The 13,071-nt window shown below is 40.9% G+C and overlaps 1 protein-coding gene across 3 annotated transcripts in view; it reads right to left on the bottom strand.

Moving 5' to 3' along the window:
• LOC122676556 (uricase) overlaps window positions 1-13,071 on the bottom strand; it is a 124,476-nt gene that overhangs the window by 51,348 nt on the left and 60,057 nt on the right. The window lies entirely within an intron of this gene.

The following is a 13,071-nucleotide window of genomic DNA, read 5'->3' as shown; positions in this document are numbered from 1 at the left end:
TTGGTTTTCTTCCCTATGAAATGGAGATAATATCTAAGTATGCTCAAGTACCTAGCACAGAGCCTGGCGCAGCTGACACTTAAAAATTAGGTGGAATTTGAATGTGAATCACCCTGCAGTGAGAAAAGACAAAAGGAAGTTTAGCAGATGATTACTATTTTTCAAAAAGAAGAAATTGTCAGATTAAGAGGAAGGAATAAAACAACCCACCAACTTGGGGGAAATAAAGAAGTAGAACATAAACTAGAATCAAATCTAGTAATCTTAATTCCAGTGTGTTTCATTTTCTGGAATTCTTATCACTAAATATAACTGTTATATAAATGAATAATAAATAATATATTTGTATTAGGTATATATAATAATATATATAATATATATATTATAATATATTTGTATTAGGTATTCCCTGTTTAATAACATTTGGAGCATGGTTCCTAATTTCAAGAAGCTTACAATCTAACAAAAGTAATCATAAGAATAACTAAAACTAGCACTTGTTGAGCATTGTGTTTTTCTTATTCAGCCACTCAGTCATGTCTGACTCTTTGCAACCCCATGGACTGCAGCATGCTAGGCTTCCCTGTCCTTCACTATGTACCAGAGCTTGCTCAAACTCATGTTCATTGAGTCATTGATGCCATCCAGCCATCTTGTCCTCTGTCATCCCCTCCTTCTCCTTCCCTCAATCTTTCCCAGCATCAGGGTCTTTTCCAATGAGTCAGCTCTTCACATCAGGTGGCCAAAGTACTGTAGGTTTAGCTTCAGCATTAGTCCTTCCAATGAATATTCAGGGTTGATTTCCTTTAGATTGACTGGTTTGATCTCATTGCTGTCCCAGGGACTGCATATCAGTTCAGTTCAGTTCAGTCGCTCAGTCATGTCCAACTCTTTGCGACCCCATGAACTGCAGCACGCCAGGCCTCCCTGTCCATCACAAACTCCCAGAGTTTACCCAAACTCATGCCCATCGAGTTGGTGATGCCATCCAGCCATCTCATCCTCTGTCACGTCCTTCTCCTCCTGCCCCCAACCCCTCCCAGCATCAGGGTCTTTTCCAGTGAGTCAACTCTTCGTATGAGGTGACCGAAGTACTGGAGTTTCAGCTTCAGCATCAGTCCTTCCAATGAACACCCAGGACTGATCTCCTTTAGGATGGACTGGTTGGATCTCCTTGCAGTCCAAGGGACTCTCAAGAGTCTTCCCCAACACCACAGTTCAAAAGCATCAATTTTTCAGTGCTCAGCTTTCTTCACAGTCCAACTCTCACATCCATACATGACCACTGGAAAAACCATAGCCTTGACCAGATGGACCTTTGTTGGCAAAGCAATGTCTCTGCTTTTTAATATGCTGTCTAGGTTGATCATAACTTTCCTTCCAAGGAGTAAGTGTCTTTTAATTTCATGGCTGCAGCCACCATCCACAGTGATTTTGGAGCCCCCCAAAATAAAGTCTGACACTGTTTCCACTGTCTCCCCATCTATTTCCCATGAAGTGATGGGACCAGATGCCTTGATTTTAGTTTTCCGAATGTTGAGCTTTAAGCAAACTTTTTCACTCTCCTCTTTCACTTTCATCAAGAGACTTTTTAGTTCCTCTTCACTCTCTGCCATAAGGGTAGTGTCATCTGCTTATCTGAGGTTGTTGATATTTCTCCCGGCAATCTTGATTCCAGCTTGTGCTTCTTCCAGCCCAGAGTTTCTCATGATGTACTCTGCATATAAGTTAAATAAGCAGGGTGACAATATACAGCCTTGATGTACTCCTTTTCCTATTTGGAACCAGTCTGTTGTTCCATGTCCAGTTCTAACTGTTGCTTCCTGACCTGCATACAGGTTGCTCAAGAGGCAGGTCAGGTGGTCTGGCATTCCCATATCTTGAAGAATTTTCCACAGTTTATTGTGATCCACACAGTCAAAGACTTTGGCGTAGTCAATAAAGCAGAAATAGATGTTTTTCTGGAATTCTCTTGCTTTCTCGATGATCCAGCAGATGTTGGTAATTTGAGCTCTGGTTCCTCTCCCTTTTCTAAAACCAGCTTGAACTTCTGGAAGTTCTTGGTTCACGTATTGCTGAAGCCTGGCTTGGAGAATTTTGAGCATTACTTTACTAGCGTGTGAGATGAGTGCAATTGTGTGGTAGTTTGAGTATTCTTTGGGATTGCCTTTCTTAGGGATTGGAATGAAAATGGACCTTTTCCAGTCCTGTGGCCACTGCTGAGTTTACCAAATTTGCTGGAATATTGAGTGCAGCACTTTCACAGTGTCATCTTTTAGGATTTGAAATAGCTCAACTGGAATTCCATCACATCCACTAGCTTTGTTCATAATGATGCTTTCCAAGGCCCACTTGACTTCACATTCCAGGATGTCTGGCTCTAGGTGAGTGACCACACCATTGTGATTATCTGGGTCCTGAAGATCTTTTTTGTACAGTTCTTCTGTGTATTCTTGCCACCTCGTCTTAATATCTTCTGCTTCTGTTAGGTCCATCCCATTTCTGTCCTTTATCAAACCCATCTTTGCCTGAAATGTTCCCTTGATATCTCTAATTTTCTTGACGAGATTTCTAGTCTTTCCCATTCTGTTGTTTTCCTCAATTTCTTTGCATTGATCGCTGAGGAAGGCTTTCTTTTCTCTCCTTGCTATTCTTTGGAACTCTGCATTCAAATGGGTATATCTTTCTTTTTCTCCTTTGCTTTTCACTTCTCTTCTTTTCACAGCTATTTGTAAGGCCTCCTCAGACAACCATCTTCCCTTTTTGCATTTCTTTTCCATGGGGATGGTCTTGATCCCTGTCTCCTCTGCGATGTCATGAATCTCCGTCCATAGTTCATCAGGCTCTCTGTCTATCAGATCTAGTCCCTTAAATCTATTTCTCACTTCCACTGTATAATCATAAGGGATTTGATTTAGGTCATACCTGAATGGTCTAGTGGTTATCCCTACTTTCTTCAGTTTAAGTCTGAATTTGGCAATAAGGAGTTCATGATGTGAGCCACAGTCAGCTCCTGGTCTTGTTTTTGCTGACTATATAGAGCTTCTCCATCGTTGGTTGCAAAGAATATAATCAATCTGATTTCAGTGTTGACCATCTGGTGATGTCCATGTGTAGAGTCTTCTCTTGTGTTGTTGGAAGAGGGTGTTTGCTATGACCAGTGTGTTCTCTTGGCAAAACTCTATTAGCCTTTGCCCTGCTTCATTCTGTACTCCAAGGCAAAATTTGCCTGTTACTTCAGGTGTTTCTTGACTTCCTACTTTTGCATTCCAGTCCCCTATAATGATAAGGACATCTTTTTGGGGTGTTAGTTCTAAAAGGTCTCATAGGTCTTCATAGAACCATTCAACTTCAGCTTCTTTAGCATTACTGGTTGGGGCATAGGCTTGGATTACCATGATATTGAATGGTTTGCCTTGGAAACAAACAGAGATCATTCTGTCATTTTTGAGATTGCATCCAAGTACTGCATTTTGGACTCTTTTGTTAACCATGATGGCTACTCCATTTCTTCTAAGGGATTCATGCCCACAGTAGTAGATATAATGGACATCTGAGTTAAATTCACCCATTCCAGTCCATGTTAGATCGCTGATTCCTAGAATGTCGACATTCACTCTTGCCATCTCCTGTTTGACCACTTCCAATTTGCCTTGATTGATGGACCTAACATTCCAGGTTCCTATGCAGTATTGCTCTTTACAGCATTGGACCTTGCTTCTATCACCAGTCTCATCCACAACTGGCTATTGTTTTTGCTTTGGCTCCATCCCTTCATTCTTTCCGGAGTTATTTCTCCACTGATTTCCAGTAGCATATTGGGCACTTACTGACCTGGGGAGTTCCTCTTTCAGTATCCTATCATTTTGCCTTCTCATACTGTTCATGGGGTTCTCAAGGCAAGAATACTGAAGTGATTTGCCATTCCCTTCTTCAGTGGACCTCATTCTGTCAGACCTCTCCACCATGACCTGTCTTGGGTGGCCCCACACAGCATGGCTTAGTTTCATTGAGTTAGACAGGACTGTGGTCCTGTGGTCAGATTGGCTAGTTTTCTGTGGTTATGGTTTTAGTGTGTCTGCCCTCTGATGCCCTCTCGCAACACCTACCGTCTTACTTGGGTTTCTCTTACCTCGGACATGGGTTATCTCTTCATGGCTGCTCCAGCAAAGCACAGCCACTGCTCCTTACCTTGGATGAACAGTAGCTTCTCAGGGCCGCCCCTCCTGACCTTGAAGGTGGAGTAGTTCCTCTTGGCCCTCCTGCGCCCGCGCAGCAGCTGCTCCTTGGAGGTGGGGTAGCTCCTCTCGGGCGGGGCCCCTGACCTCGGAAGTGGGGTAGCTCCCCTCGGCTGCCGCTCCTGCGCTGTCGCAGCCTGGTGCTCTCGGTCGCTACCCCTAACCTTGGGCGAGGGGTAGCTCCTCACTGTCACACTTCTGCGCGGTCCGTCGCAGCCGCTGCGCTTCTGCATATACTATGCAGTAAACAGCCAACCGACTTTTTCTTATTTGATCTTTATAACTATGCTATGCCATAGGAACTACTATAATCCTTTTTTACTGACAAGGAAAGTGAGTCCTACAGAGTTTTAGTAACTTTTACAGTATCACAGAGGTTCAGCTGACCTCTAAGACTATTATGGTGTTAACTTCTATTTCAAGAGATGAGTTTTAAACAATGATGTGATATAGGATAATACGTATCTTGATGTCTTAATTAACCAACATTCATGGGACATAATGGCACTAGTTCAGTGGAATGCTGAGGAAAAAACGAAGTTTGTCTTCCTGTTAGAAGCAAGCATAAGTTATGGGAATTTTGAATACTTGCTAGCTAACTTACATACTTAAAAATATAAGAAGACTTGAAAAATATATTTTGGCTTTTCAGAGAGCATCTGAACATAAATAATTCCAACAAAATCAGATTAGAAGAGGAATTTTAAAGTACAAAATCTTGACTTTAAAAAAGAAGAGGGTGAAAATGTTACTGAGCCCCAGCTTGGTAACAAATTTTGGGAAAGTCAGCCAGGATCATTGCTGCTTGAAGCCAGCTGACCCCAATTAGGGAATTTTCATGTAAGGCCCTAGCAGCTTCCAAGACCACTTGTCCTGAGGACCTTCCCTTCAAAATTCCCTGAAGTGGCACCAGCTGCCCCAGCACTTGGCAGTTGGAGCAAGAAATTGACAATTTGGGAGCCACCTTTCCTTTGAGCTGAAGCAGTTACTTCAGGAAGCTGAGGAGTTTATCCTGGAGCAACCCACCACTGTGTATGTCCCTCACCATGTCCTTTCTTTACTGGAACAGAAAGGGAGCTACTGGCTGGGAAAATGGGAAAGCACCAAGTAATTCTTTCGGACAATCCCAATGTAGGACTTCATGTCACTTCAGTCATAAATCCAGCCCTGCTGTTCCCAGTTAATGCTGCATAATCCCCAGAGCATGACTGCCTACATGTCATCCAGCTAGTATATTCTAGCAGACCACACTTATCAGACCTGTCCACCAATGGAAACAGCTTCATGAATCAAGGTAGGCAGTGCACTGGGTATGCAGTGGTAATCCTTAAAAAGACTGTTGGGGCAAAAGCCCTGTGCCGGGGAGCTCAGCTCAGAAGGCAAAAGTCATTCCTCTGACAAGAGCCCTACTACTCACTGAACGCAAGCAAGTAAATACATATACAGACTCTGTGTATTCTCTGTGGTGCGTGCTCCCAGGGCAATCTGGAAAGAGAAGGGGCTCCTCATTTCAAACAATGAAGACTTAAAACATGCTTCTGAAATCCTGTCACTCCTTGAAGCAGTCCATAATCCCCCACAAGGGGCCATAATGCACTTCCCAGGCCACCAAAAGGGCAAGGCTCATTTAATAAAAGGCAACTGGTAATCTGACCAAGCTATAAAGAAGGAGCCAAGGAGGGGGATGGTCAAGCCATGACTTCTCCCACAGTCTGACCTGTCAAAATACCAGCCTGTGTATTCAGAAAAGGCAAGGAGAGGGTCAAAGAATGGAGATTCACCCTTCGTCACACCTCTCCTGGTTGGGAGTGTCATGCACACAGAAATGCTTTGCTTCCCGAGGTCCTCTTGGACACTGTGCTGCAGCACATTCATAATGGTACCCTTTCTAGGAGAGATGTCACCTTACAGTGGACACAAAAATATGTAATGGGGCCTAACCCACAAAGGACCATCCAACAAGTCATTCAAAATTATAGAATTTGTGCTAAAAATAACCCAGACTGCTGTCAGACCTCCCCAGATGGGGACCCAACACAGAGGAACCCGTGCACCAAGGACTGGCCTATAGACTTTACTCAAATGCCTCGAGCCACAGGGAAATTCAGATACCTGCTAGCATTTGTGGACACTTTTACAGGATAGTTAGAAGCATATCCCACCAGGTCAGGAAAAGATTCTGAAGGTGTTAAAGTCCTCCTTAAGGAAATTATCCCCCAGTTTGGACTGCCTAACTCCCACCAAAGAGGTGATGGGCCTGTGTTTGTTTCTAGAACAACCCAACAAGTGTCTAAAGTACTTCAAATTAATTGAAAGCTACATTCATCCTGGAGTCCACAATCAACAGGAAAAACTGAGAAAATGAATCATACATTAAAAAGGGGCATTGCTAAAATATGTCAAGAGACAAATTTAACTTGGGATAAGGCCTTGCCAGTTGCCTTGCTATGGATCAACGTGACTCCCAGAAGCAGGCTTAATTTAAGCTCCTTTGAAATATTGTATGGTAGGCCATTCCAGGTGTCTGCCTGGGCGGGAGAATCTATAAATGCTCTGAACAATCTAACAGTTGCCAACTATGTTGAACTCTGGACACTATACTAACCTCTGTTCATGACTTTGTTTCCAGCAGGTCTGCTTATCCAATTGAGTTAGTATATATCCTTTCTGGTCTGGAGACTGAATCCCCCTTAAAACCTGTAGAAAACAAGGGCCTGAACACCAGCTGACTGCAAGGTGGGTAGGACCACATGTGGTATTACTCATCACACACTCATCCATCAAGCTAGCTAGAGTAAAACCATAGATTCATCACACTTGGGTTAAAGTAGCCTCACTGACATCAGAAAATGACCCAACTCCTGAGAGGCCTAGAGAGCAATCAGTTCAGTTCAGTTCATTTACTCAGTCGTGTCCAACTCTTTGCGACCCCATGAACTGCAGCACGCCAGGCCTCCCTGTCCATCACAAACTCCCGGAGTTTACTCAAACTCATGCCCATCGAGTCGGTGATGCCATCCAGCCATCTCATCTCTGTCACCTCCTTCTCCTCCTGCCCCCAATCCCTCCCAGCATCAGGGTCTTTTCCAACGAGTCAACTCTTCACATGAGGTGACCAAAGTATTGGAGTTTCAGCTTCAGCATCAGTCCTTCCAATGAACATCCAGGATTTATCTCCTTCAGGATGGACTGGTTGGATCTCCTTGCAGTCCAAGGGACTTTCAAGAGTCTTCTCCAACACCATAGTTCAAAAGCATCAATTTTTCGGCACTCAGCTTTCTTCACAGTCTAACTCTCACATCCATACATGACCACTGGAAAAACCATAGCCTTGACCAGACAGACCTTTGTTGGCAAAGTAATGTCTCTGCTTTTTAATATGCTATCTATGTTGGTCATAACTTTCCTTCCAAGGAGTAAGCGTCTTTTAATTTCATGGCTGCAGTCACCATCCGGGGTGATTTTGGAGCCCAAAAGAATAAAGTCTGACACTGTTTCCACTGTCTCCCCGTCTATTTCCCATGAGGTGATGGGACCAGATGCCATGATCTTAGTTTTCTGAATGTTAAGCTTTAAGCCTGCTTTTTCACTCTCCTCTTTCACTTCATCAAGAGGCTTTTTAGTTGTCTTAACTTTCTGCCATAAGGGTGGTGTTATTTGCATATCTGAGGTTATTGATATTTCTCCCGGCAATCTTGATACCAGCTTGTGCTTCTTCCAGCCCAGAGTTTCTCATGATGTACTCTGCATATAAATTAAATAAGCAGAGTGACAATATACAGCCTTGATGTACTCCTTTTCCTATTTTGAACCAGTCTGTTGTTCCATGTCCAGTTCTAATAGATTTGTGAATTCTTAGAAGGGTTAAGATTGCTCTTCAAAAAGAGTAAAATTTCATCACAGAGATGATGTTGATGAGATTAAAATTTCATCACAGAAGGAATTTCATTAGATTCAAATAGTTGCAAATAAGGACAGAGAAGTGTATTGCTTACTAAAAATTTTAGGAATATTCCAGACCCCAAGCCAATCACTTCCATTTCATGATCACACCCTTATCACCTCTGTTCAATGGGAAGTAACCAGAAAGATAATTACCCATTTTCCAACAAGACTGTGGAATGAACATTGACAGGGGGGAATTGTAATAGGGGTGGGACAGGCGCTACCTATAGCAGCCCCTCTCAGCCATTGATCAGCCCCACAGTGGGCCCCTCCCCCTACTCTGTATAAAGGGATCCTGGAATGTGGGCTGAGAAAAGATGGGGCTCTTTTATTTATTTATTTATTTGAGATGCTAATCTGCCATCATCTCAGTCTGCTAGCTTTCCAATTGAAGTCACTATTCTTTGCCCCAACAACTTGTCTCCCAATTTATTGGCCTGTCATGTGGTGAGCAGAGAGAGCTTGAACTTGGTAAGAAAAACTTGATCCAACAGTATGAATGAATAAAATGAGTAGTGAATTAAGAGTAATGAATAAAAGGAAAAAGAGATAGCAAAGGTCAAGAAATTCAAATGAACAAAATAAACATGCACAATAAGTTTGAGATTTACTCTCAAAAGTAAAGTGGTTTCCTACCAATTTACTAGAAAAGTGGTTTCATACCAATTTCAACAGAACAATCTATTGGAGAAGAGGGTCAAAATCAGAAATCACAGAATAAAAGTATAGGAATGTGAGAGAGAGAAGAAATAGAAGATGCTGGTTCATTGGGAATGCAAAGAAAAGATGTGTTTCTCATTGAAGTAGAGATGGGATGTGACTGGACCTTCCTTGAGGAAGGAAAAAAATGCCAGAACTAAATAGTCCTGGTAGTTCAAGGCTATCAAATACTAACCCTGGGATGAAGGAATATATGTTGGTGTTGGTAGCTCCCTATGGTGGAACTTCGAGGCAGCTATAATAAACCAAACGAGAGCCAGTATTGCTATTTTTTTCAAGCATGTGCCCAGGATTGTTACCTAGTCAAGCTGATTCCCATAGAGACAATTGGGATATATCTTTAGGGTAATAACATTATTGGAAGGAAACAAATATTTGAGAACATGAGGTATTTTAAATTGATTCCCTTTGGGAGAAAGAGGAAAATATGGGCGATATTAGTGAATGAAATTTTCTAAACCATGACTTAAAACAATGAAATTAAAGAGCCATGTCTAAGATGGGACTGTATCCTTCCAAGAAGGGTAAGACTGTTTGTCTATAAACTACTTAATGTAATTATGAGGAAAAGTTAGAAATAAACCTATAGCAATAATAATTAGAGTAAAAGATGGTAGTTCTAACATGGAACCTCCAAGACATTTTTCTGCTGTGCCCTCTTCTTAGAAAAGCTATTTTCCCCAGTTTGTTGGTGTCAAGAAAAGATCTTTCTTCTCTAGATCCAAATGGCTGGAGCAAGTGAGCTTGTAACACCAAAGAACATAAGTTATGGGCCGTTTCAAGGCAATTAGATATGGGAGATACAGTAGGGGTACCAAGACTGAGTTTGGGGATTGGACACTTGATCACGTCCATTGCAGATAGCATCACCATTTTTTCCCTTGTGCAAGCATAACCAACAAATGCTAGGATGCAGAAGCTGGGGAATGGTACAGACGAACCTCAAAATCAAAGAAGCACAGAGAGATAGCAATTCCTAAGTGTCAGATGTCAGTTGAGTTCCTTGTGGAGCTCAGCTATCCTCTATGGTCACATATTCTATAACATACTCCTATATTCTGTCATTAAGGCCCCCATATTTAGTTTAGTTTATTTTGAGGAGGTACCTAATTATTGCAAGCAAACAATTCTTATCTAAATTATGTAGAAAAAAGCATGACTATGAGTGTGTTGCAAATCATTTCAATAAAAATAATAGAGAATTGTGTCCTAAACAAGTCTCACAGTCTCATAACATCAGGTGTTTTACATACTAACATAGAATATGTGTTATAAAGAAGATACATTTGATATTGTAGCATGGCATGGTAAATATGCTTTCACAGGAAGCATTGATGGGATAGAATAAGAAAGAGTTATGACATAGTTTCAAATATTCAGACATTTACTAAGGGTCTCATCCAGCTAAAGTTAATTCTTGATTAACTTTTAGTTTAATACACAGACAATTTCATCTCCCAAAGAGCAGATAAAGTATCTAGAGGAATTTCAACTCTGAGCCAAAACTTGCCAGAAAGGAGGAGTTTGTTGGTGAAAGGAAAGTAATGGTGTCCCAGGAGAAAACTTTTCTGGATGATCATCAGGAAAACAGAAGTTGAATATAGCCTAAGATTAGAAAGCCTGAGATTGAGGTACAGAAGAAAATATGATTCCACGGCAGAAGATTCTTTAAGGGGATATAGTTTAAGGGGTTATGAAGTTACCAAAAATGAAATTCTGACTATGTGGTTTCTCTATGAGAAAGAAATGGAAAAGCAATATAATTATACAGTTTTCTCATGAGGTTATATGTAACAGTTGCATACAAACCATAAGAGAAAAAGGCCAATGAAAAAAGAATAAAAGAATGGCATCAATCTATATACAGAATTACATGAAAGAAAAAAGGCTATTTGTGCAAAAAAATGCTAAGGTTAACAAAAAAATTTTATGCTTATATTTGATCAGGATACACTGGAACAAATAGTAGTTTGTGAATACCAAAAAAAAAAAAAAAACTTTGTCTCTTTTATTTCTGTCTTTTCAGTAAAGGTGAATGGCATTCAAACTGAGAGGGTATGGAAAAAATGGACAGGGATGACTAAATCAAGACTTCTGCAAAGTAATTTTAAAGAAAGCATATTTTAAGAAAGTTACCCTACCTTGAGTTCATGTTTTCGGGCCCAATAAATTACAGCTGAAAACTACTGAAAGACCAGAGATCTTTGCAGAAACATGGAGGGCAGGCAAATATCATCTTAATTTCCAAAAAGGGATGGAAGGTATGGTCTGAAATTTAATCACCAGAATGATCCTACAGTGAATCTTTAAAGGGCCAGATTTTAAGCCCTTAGAAAATGGTCAGTTAGACAATCTGCAAGTTTGAGAAAGAACCAAGCCCTCTAAGAGTCAGCATCTCTGACTACCTCATTTCCATTTGGACAAGAGTTACAGATGGATCAGTGGTAAAGAATCTACCTACCAATGAAGGAGATATGAGTTCGATCTCTGCATGGGGAAGACCACTGGAGAAGGAAATGGCAACCTACTCCAAGTAGTCTTGCCTGGGAAATCCCATGGACAGAGGGGCCTGGCCAGTTACAATCCATGGGGTCACAAAGAGTAGGACATGACTTAGTGACCTAAACAGCAGCAACAGCAAAATTGTAGTAGGTGGGAAATCCTTGAATAGCAACAAAATAGATATCTCTCAATATCCTGTGGTCAAGATGATAACACTGGGTGAATGTGAATACAGACTGATGAATTTATACATTATTCAAAGGGTAGTCAAGGTGAATTTATGTCCATTTAAAAGGAGGTCCTTGGTGTCATACCAAAGAACCTGAGCACTTTTTTTCCAATTTAATCCATCAAACATAATCTGTACTAAACACTGTGATGAGAAAAAGGAACAACAAGGAACAAGACAGACAGTTTCTGCCCTTAAGGATCTTAAATTTGAGTCTGCCCTTAGGTCTGTTCCATAAACATTTTTAGATGACTTTGGTGAGTATCCAGAAAACTCATTAATTACATTTTCATATGACAAGCAGGTAAAAAAAAAATAGTAGATCCTACAGATGATGAAATTTATTCCCAAGGAAACTTGAAAGGCTGGTGTAATAGATTAAATTAAATAATACTGAATATAATAAAGATAAATATAAGTCTCTTCCCTTGAATCCAAAATTAACAACAACAAAACCCCACAATGACCATCATAGAGGTAACAGGCTGAAGGAACATATAATTTAACAGCAGATGACAGAAAATGATTCATGGCCTTTGGCAGAAAACACAATATGACTATGCAGTGTGACTGGCTGGAAAAAAAAAAAAAATAAGATACTATAATACTGAGATGTATGCATTGAACATATATTAGAAAGAGTAAATAGTAAATAGGCGGTGGCCCAGGTATCATCTTTATGACAAATACACAAATAGTGAAGGATGTGTAGAAGAAATGGGCCAGAATAAAGATGGCCTCTGTGACAGAAGAGGAAACAGTACAAAGAAACAAACAAAAAAGAAAGAAACAGAAATGTCTATTCCCAAAAAGGGTCACTGGGAACAGGATACAAATCTTCAAATATATAAAAGACTTTTCTGTGGAGGAGGGTCTATACTTGTTCTGTATGACATCTAGAGGCTGAGGTAGGATAAAGCAGTGAAAAATAGAATGAATCACATCCAGCTCAAATGAAGTACAAACCATGTTGTCTAAACATTTACCCATGGCCAATGAGCTCTATGGGATCTACCGTACTAGGCTTCTCCCTAGTCCCTGTCCCACTGCTCTCCCACCCACTCATTACAGGTCACCTACTGTCATTCCTCCTATTCCTCAAACTCACCAACCCGACCTTGGCATTATGTACTTGCTAGTCCTGCTGTCTGAAAAGCTTTTTCCCCAGATGTGTACATGGTTGGCCTTTTATCATTAAGGCCCTTAGCATTAAGGTAAATTCTGATGAGAAGGCTTTTCTGGTCACCCTATCTAAGTTATAATCTCCAGTCACTTTGCAGTGCAACACTATTTTATTTTAGCATTCATCCCTATATGATATTATCTTCATGGTGGTACATGGACTTTTGCTTTCTATCCACTGTCGAATTCCTAGCCCCTTGTACAATGCCTGGAACATTGGGTGCTCAGTGAACATTGGTTGAATGTATGAATGAA

Source organism: Cervus elaphus, chromosome 20 (genome assembly GCF_910594005.1).
Source record: "Cervus elaphus chromosome 20, mCerEla1.1, whole genome shotgun sequence".
Classification (NCBI taxonomy): Eukaryota; Metazoa; Chordata; class Mammalia; order Artiodactyla; family Cervidae; genus Cervus; species Cervus elaphus.
This window is presented reverse-complemented; position numbering and strand designations above follow the sequence as displayed.